A 6,601-nucleotide genomic window follows, 5' to 3' on the forward strand; every position below is an offset into this window, starting at 1 on the left:
ACCATCCACACGACTCCCGCCCCAGCCGTGACATTTTCAATGTATGATGACTCTTCACAAAGTAATAGCTAAAAAAAATAAATAAACAAACAATAAATGTAAACACAGTAAAAGGTACTGGGATGATGAGGGAAAACCATTTATGTCATTAGCTCATTGCAGCCTTTTAAACCCTGACAAAAGCCTGAGCAGCACCTGGACTGTTCGCACACTGCACTGTTTACTAAGCATTGTGCTCAGCATGTGATAGCTCTCATGTGGTGCTCTGGGGAAACCAGTCGCTGGATGACAATCGAGCCACAATTCAAACCTACAAAGCACGCATCATTGGTAAGTCACCGAGAGAGAGCAAGCACACTGAAATTAATAAAGCAACGGAACATGTTTATCTAAGACATATGTAAACATATGTAAACATATCTAATCAATCAATGAATTCATGAATCAAAAATGAATAACTGGAAAGCAACAACGGAAGATTTATTTTTTTAGTCTTTCGTTTATTTTAATTCATTTGTAGTTATTTTTTGTAACACACTGTGCACACTTGTACTTGATTAAACTTTACCATTAACCATTTACTGCTCTCTAATAATAGTATAATTCTTTCACTTAAAATGTCATTAGTTTTGTCACATAAGATGAAAAGAACCACACAAAGTTAAAGAAATCCATAAATGCACTTGCATGAGTGTTTATTCTATCGTTTCCTTCATTAAAGCTGCGAACAAGCAACTTCGCATGGAAGCTTCTAATCAAATGTGCCTGGTTTGAGAGCAAGAAAAGGCTTCATCACTGAACTTCTCCACATTCCCACGATGTCAGAGTCTGACATTGTTTCAAAAAAGCATGGTTCCAGAGATACACACAGGCTGTTCTTTGCTGCAGGTACTGTGACACACTTTTAGTGGCAAAGGTGAGGTGGATCTTCCTAATTCTTACATACAACTGTCTGCTTGTGAATGCAAGTATCTAATGAGCCAGTCACACAGCAACAACTTCATTTGACATGAGCATGACAGCATCTAATGGGAAAGAAAAGTGATTTAAATGACTGTGTGAGGGTTGACAGAGAAATGGTCTGAAAGAGGAAAATATCCAGTGAGCAGCACTTCTCTGGGAAAGATTTCTTCACATCAAACACTTGAAGCAGATGGACTACAGCAGCAGAAGACCACACTGATACCCACTCCTGTCAGCTAAGCACAGGTAATTGAGGCTACAGTTTGTACCGGATCACCAAAACTAGACAGCAGAAAATGTGAAAAGTGTTGCCTGGTCTGATGAGTAGATTTCTCCTGCCACATTCAGATGGTAGAGTCAGAACTGGGTGTAAACAACATGAAATCATGGCTCCTTGTGCACAACACGGAGCCTTTGGGGTCACATTTAAGTAGGTACTAGTAGGTACGCAGTGTTGGGAAGGTTACTTTTGAAATGTATTCCACTACAGATTACAGAATACATGCCCCAAAATGTATTTTGTAACGTATTCCGTTACGTTACTCAATGAGTAACGTATTCTGAATACTTTGGATTACTTAATATATTATCATGCTGTTTTACAACTAATGAATGTCCTGTTCCTGTGTGATTCATTACTATTACTGAAGGCTACTTGCAGGATACTCAATAGCAACTAGATTTTTAAATCTTAATATAAAATGAGTAACAGTAGGGTGGACATTAGGTAAGGCTGCACTTTTTGCAGCGATCTCGTATAGAAAACTATTCCGAGCGTATATAAAACAGGTCCGCGGCTCCGAACCGTAGTAAAGGGACCTCTGGCTAACACGTCGGTTTCCTTGTCGGGCTCGTAGCCGAAAACTAGCTTTATTTTGTTGTCTTGGTCAACTTTGCTAGCGAGAGACAGAGAAGCGTTGAAATGCTGCTCCAGCGGAACTTATTGTTTAGGAGGAAAACACAAACACAGTGTACACTCGAGTCTTAATAGCTTACAACTGGGCTCGTCAGGCACACTTTTTTGGCTGCAGTGGTTATTATTATATTTACATGCTTCCAGCTCCCGTTTCTGCTCGATGACAACTCTACTTTTCCACTCGCCTTTTTCTCCCTCCCAGGCTCATAGATACATAACGTGTATGGCAGTCCATTCTCCCTGCAGCACGGACTACACTGCCCATGAGGCTACATTCTTTAGGGCGATGCCTGTAACACTCTGCTATTGCCTTCATATTAAATCATTTTAAAAAATATTTCTTCACGTCATTATGAGACTCGAGATTGAGACACGGCATTTGAGCCTCTTAATGCGTGTTTTGTTTGGGTTTCCACCAGTGTGGAATTACCAAAAATAGAGAGGGCATAGCCTAACATATGAAACAGGAAAAGACCGCCGCGTAATCCCTTTTCCCTATTTCAACAAAGTAACTGTATTCTAAATACCACCCTTTTAATCGGTAACTGTAACGGAATACAGTTACTCATATTTTGTATTTTAAATACGTAACGGCGGTACATGTATTCCGTTACTCCCCAACACTGTAGGTACGTACCTTTTCCAGTCTGCAGGGTTAATTTTGAGAATGGGTCTAGTTTAACCAAAATCACAATCTTTTCCTGAGCCTAACCAATCTGAGAGTGACACAGGACATGAAACATGGTCTCTGGACTGGCTGCCTTGTGATCTACGTCACTGCAACACTATCTGCCTAATCTTTAAGTAACTGTTTATTAAAACATACATTTTTAAAAACGATCCATATAGTGTTACTAGATGAATTACAGTGTTTCTTAACCTCAGTTGCGGAGAAATGTTCATGGACAGTTTATAAGCCATTTATTAACAATTTCGTAAGTATCGTTTATTACTGTTAAAATGGTTAAAGAGTTTATGTAGATATATTTACATCTGACATCTGGTCTCCAAACTGTCACATAGGTTAACGATTCTTCTAAACTAGCCAAACTGGTTATTTAAATTTGATCAAGAACAAAGAGTTTTGATTTTATGTAGGAAAACTGGTAGCATGCAATAAATAATGGCAGGAGTGGGTGTGTTACTCTGCACAGAAATAAGTGTTATGTGATATGGAGCATAGCACACTGTGACTATTGTGCTCCTTGTGTGCTTTTAAATTTGAGAGGCTGAGCCTGATGAAAGCGGGTTTAAGCATTATTGTGCAATGAAGCCTGATTGCTGCCTTGTGACATCAAAGTGAGAGTGCTTCTTATTTGGTCTGATTCTGCTGCTTTTATTCAAATAAGCTGAAAATAGCTGTGCAACATAAGCCCGTCACAAAGAAAACTTTGAGCTTGATAATGCAAACCAAAAAAAGCAAAACAACAGCACGAAGAGCAGAGAGGAAAAACTAATGACTAATGATGAGACTGGCTGTGAATGAAGATTAAAAAAAAATTGGAAAAGCAACTAAGTGTCAGTTTAAACATGTTCCCCTTGCATAGCAGGAATGTTGGAGGTAGAAAATAATGAACCAAATAAAAAATGTAATGCAGAAAGTCACTTATCTAATAACAGCTTTGCTTTTTTTAATTGTTTTGTTTCACTTTTTTAAAATCACTTTAATGTAAAACTCACAACTTAACAGGTAATTTATTAAATCATGGTATGAATGTGACAAAAGCAGCACTTATCCGTTCCATTTGAACCATTGTGTTTACAACAGATCAGACTGGTTTAACTGCAGACCAGCCTGGCATGGCTGTAAGCTACTGTTAATAGGGCAGTCCTAAGAAAATACAAGAAAATACAAGTACGCTCTGCTTTCAAAAAGAAAGATTCATTTTCAGTTTCAAAAGTCACCATTACTGCAGTACAGTACAATACATGATATACAATGTCCTTGATGTAAAAGGGAATTACATACTGTATATAGATGTGAATATATTCCTTTGTATGTATGGGAAGCCCATCACAGTAGAAGAAAGAAAAGAAGCTGAAGGTCAGAGCTTTCTTTGTGTTGACTTCAACAGCTCATCATTTTCCTTCTGTATCAATCTCAGCTGTCCATTTGAAGAGCAGGTAGAGTCTCTATGCAGTTTTGTGAAAACTCATTAGACCCCATGATTCAGCAGCTTGCAGAGCCCCCTTTAGCAGGAATAACTATTTTCTGTATGACTTTATTGGTCTCTCAGGAATTTTGACCCATATTTCTTTACTTTCTTTGCTTCAGGTCATTTATGTTTGCGGACAAATATTTATTTTCGGGCTCTTAAAGTTCCTCCAGAGTATTTCAATCAAGTTGAGGTCTGGACTTTGACTGAGCCCCTGTAACACCAACAATTCCTCTAATCCATGAACCAGTTTCAGCCAAGCTCGAGCTGTTTAGAAAGATTGTTAACTCATCATAATCTCATTATTAACTCCACAACACTTTGTATATGCATGCGGAGGAGTTAATGATTGATCAGTGAATGCAACGTGCCCATGTCCTGTGGCTGAAAGTCCAAATAATAACCTTTCTACCGCTACACTGACACACTGTAAAATCGAATTAGTTCCCAGAACTCAAAAAAATTGAGGAAACTCGTTGCCTCAAAAAAATTGAGTAAAGCTTAGCTAAAAATGACTAAATTAGGATAACTTATTTATTTTGAGTACTCTGTACAAGCTCATTTGTTCCCAGAACTCAAGAAAATTGGATCAAGTTTACGTAAGATGACCAAGTTAGGGCAACTTACTCATTTTGAGTACACTGTACGGCCTTGTTAGTTCCCAGAACTCAAAAAATTAAGGAAACTCGTTGCCTCAAAAAAACTAAGTAAAGCTTACTTAAGATCACTGTTAGGACAACAGCCATCATTGCAAGTCTGCAGTATTAAGAATAACTTGATATTTCTGACTGTACAATACTAATTGTTTACTTACTGACAAACATTTCAAGTTCAACTAAATGAAAAAACAATTTGTGGTAACCTGAATATGATTAAAAACAATTAACAACACTTTTTGTAATGATGTTAAAATCAGCCCAACTTTTATTTTCAAACACAACAAAGTACTACTGGACACTGTTCTGCTGAACAACAAACAATTATATTGCCATCACTGTTATAATCTCACAATGAAACAAAGTCTCAGATGTAATTATTCTGAAAATAAGTTTAGGCCTACCACAAGTTTGTTTTGTACTTACATTACTTATATAATCAAAATAAAATATTTGTTGTTCTGTCACAAGTGCAGTCTCTAATTTAAACAACACATTTGTTTTGCATTCCAACACATGAGCTGGAATGTTGTAATATTTTAAGGATGGCTTGTTTCCAGTCCAGGCATTACTGCCTGAATGACTATCATGGATCGAGGTGATCCAAATGTAGGTGCAGAAGAAAGTCTTTAACTTCCCTTAAGTACAGTGGCAGTGGATGTGGGTTGGAGATGCAATGAGCTTGAACCTGCAGGCGACCATCTTCACTGACCACACCATCTGTGATGGAGGACTCATCTCTCCTGTTGTCCTGCAAGCAAACAATCATATTTTTTGGAACATGAACTTAATTGCTTTCTTAAAACATTTTTTTCTGCATTTGGTATAAAACAGACTCCAATTTAGACAATCTTAGGCTCCCTCCCCACCAGAGAGGTGACATTCAATGTCCCACTGTCAGTCTGGATAGCCGTGACCACCACCCAACACACAATAATGTCATGAAAGCATCATTTTAAAAAGGGCTATGCAAACATGGCCAATAACTTTCATTCTAATGATGTGCAAAATGATTTGGGCACAAAACAAATTTTGTTGTTAGAAAACTTGCAGACTTCACTATATACAGTGTAGACCCTCTAAACTAAGTTTGGGGGATGTGATCTTTCAAGAAATGCAGACAAACTGTTGTTGTTTGTTTACTTACACAGCATGTCTTGTAGAATTAACTGGAGTCACCAGCAACAGCATAGTGCAGTCATATCTCAAGTCTAATAACAGAAGACAGGAAAAGATCAGTAAAGAAACAACTTCCCCAAACCAAAGCACAAATAAAACAATAAGTAAAACATGCTGATCTAAAGTATGATTAAAGTTCAGCCTGATTAATATAAATGTCACTGACAGTTGCTAATATATTGGAAAACCAAAATACTTACCACTGAGTCGATGTCTTTCTGTCCAACAACAGGAGTGCTGGTCCCGAGCCTCAAAGACAGTAAGAAGCAAGCAGAGGGAGAAAAAGCAGAACATTTTTCAGAAACTGATTTGATCCTTAATGGCTGTGCAATTATTGTAACATAGAGTTTGCTTATGTTGTTAAATAAAGTCTAGATTTGACATTAATAGATGTCATAGATGTTCAAAAGCTGCCACAAAGCATGAAAAAAATGGACGTCTCTGAAAACGTTGGAGCATTTTTGCAAATATGTGATGTCTTGATAAATCGAGCAGATATTTGAACTTTACACAGCTACATTCTCGCCTGAAAATATCTTAAAAGTTTATTTTGTGACCCAGAAAAAGTAATACGTTTTTTAGCCGCGCTCCTCCGCCATTGCCGGGCTCACACAGGCTCCGACAACCAGCTGACAAATGTGATCCTCCTTTTCCCCAGACTACCCTTTCTGGGAAACGGGTATCAGGAAAGAAAAAAAATGACTCCAGAAGGTGGCGGTAGTGTGATAGTA

General features: G+C 37.8%; 1 long non-coding RNA gene across 1 annotated transcript; it reads right to left on the reverse strand.

The window, feature by feature from the left end:
- Nucleotides 1-4,955: 4,955 nt before the first annotated feature.
- LOC148106426 (uncharacterized) lies at nt 4,956-6,518 on the reverse strand. The gene is made up of 4 exons (XR_015719009.1): nt 6,444-6,518; nt 6,071-6,119; nt 5,839-5,902; nt 4,956-5,442 (listed from the first exon to the last, which is right to left on the reverse strand). It is a non-coding gene; the product is annotated as an uncharacterized LOC148106426 (long non-coding RNA).
- Between the last annotated feature and the right edge of the window lie 83 nt (nt 6,519-6,601).

The sequence above is a fragment of the Neolamprologus brichardi genome, chromosome 1 (assembly GCF_056152115.1).
Source record: "Neolamprologus brichardi isolate AB-2024 chromosome 1, ASM5615211v1, whole genome shotgun sequence".
Classification (NCBI taxonomy): Eukaryota; Metazoa; Chordata; class Actinopteri; order Cichliformes; family Cichlidae; genus Neolamprologus; species Neolamprologus brichardi.